The 1,367-nt window shown below is 30.4% G+C and overlaps 1 protein-coding gene across 3 annotated transcripts in view; it reads right to left on the reverse strand.

Moving 5' to 3' along the window:
• Nucleotides 1-619: 619 nt before the first annotated feature.
• Nucleotides 620-1,367, reverse strand: part of LOC137657765 (uncharacterized) — a 611,991-nt gene continuing 611,243 nt past the window's right edge. For all 3 annotated transcript variants that reach the window (XM_068392256.1, XM_068392257.1, XM_068392259.1), the window contains one exon: nucleotides 620-1,367. This exon is cut by the window's right edge and continues 1,468 nt beyond it. The gene's annotated coding sequence lies outside the window, so the exon portion shown is untranslated.

The raw sequence follows: 1,367 nt of genomic DNA on the forward strand, positions 1-1,367 counted from the left end.
TTTACATATGATGGTGTTTTATCTAGACATTCTCAAACCATGAAAAAATATTTGTGAAATTACAAATACAAAAAGAGCTTGAGTGATCTAATTCAAATTAGGTTAGGACTTGTGTCATACTGGCAGTACAGTAAAATATTATCCTGCAATGGTCAAATCTATTGGATATGTCAGGGGAATGCAAAGATTTATGCACTTTCACTTTGGTAGCTTGCTGGATATGGCTAAGATATTAAAAATGAATTAATCAAAGTAAGGAAATAATTCAAGTTACTTTGCAGGGCGTCTTCAGGGACAACCTCCAATCTGCCTAAAGTAGGCAGTAGATTCATAGGTAAGGTAATGTTAAGATATATTTTAATGATGAGGTAAGATTTCATTTGAACCTCTACATTATAACCACCAAATTGTTGTTGCAAGTTGAGTAATTTTCTTCATTTTAGTGCTTGGTTACAGCCCTCACCTTATACTGGTAATGTTCCCCTGTTCTAAAACCCTGATTTCCTTGGAACTCTACTAAAGTTGAGTATAGTAGAGAGAGGTTTATATGAAAAATTAATCACTTTCATGATAATGAAGGCCAAACTTGATTAAACAAAAAAAAAAAAAAAAATTATCATAGCTTTCTAATGGTTTTATTACAGAGTTATCTGTGGCAGCTTGTTGAATCCTATCAATAACGGGGTCTACTTATAAACGAATGTTTGCATTACATTACCTAATAAGAACTTAACAAATTGGGCCTCCTGAAATATCACGTTTATTTCTAGTAATTTCACTGAAGTCAATGAATTAAATAAATGTGATGCATATGAGAAAAAATTCATATTTAAAGACATAAGAAAATTCTTTCAAATTACATAAGTACATTATTTGCAAATTTCAGGGAACTTTCACTCTCAAGAACATTTCAGTTACAAGTTCCATCTGTAGAGTCAAATTGAAATACAAACCCAATAATAACTTTTTGTTATATCACACATTAAAAAACTCACATTTGAAAACCCTTGTTATTAGTGATGAAATTTAAAAATTTTCCTACATTTTGAATCAACATCTTGAGTAATCAGTTTTACTCCTATTATTTATTTCACAACCTCTTTAATTGTTTTGTATAGAAAAATTACCAAATAAGCACCAAGCCTTACTATACAAGTGTGTCATCATGGCTTACTGCAAATTGTTTAACTATGGAAGTTCTTTATTCGTTAATTACTAATATCAATACTGTGTTAATTTCTTGTTTTTAAAATAGTAGCAAATATCATAGAGCACATGGTTCCTAGTGCTGACTATGAATTTGTGGAAAACCAATGTAATATTTCAGTATGCATTTGGCACAAGGGCATTGGCATTTAAGTGTTTTT

The sequence above is a fragment of the Palaemon carinicauda genome, chromosome 18 (genome assembly GCF_036898095.1).
Source record: "Palaemon carinicauda isolate YSFRI2023 chromosome 18, ASM3689809v2, whole genome shotgun sequence".
In the NCBI taxonomy this organism is placed as follows: domain Eukaryota; kingdom Metazoa; phylum Arthropoda; class Malacostraca; order Decapoda; family Palaemonidae; genus Palaemon; species Palaemon carinicauda.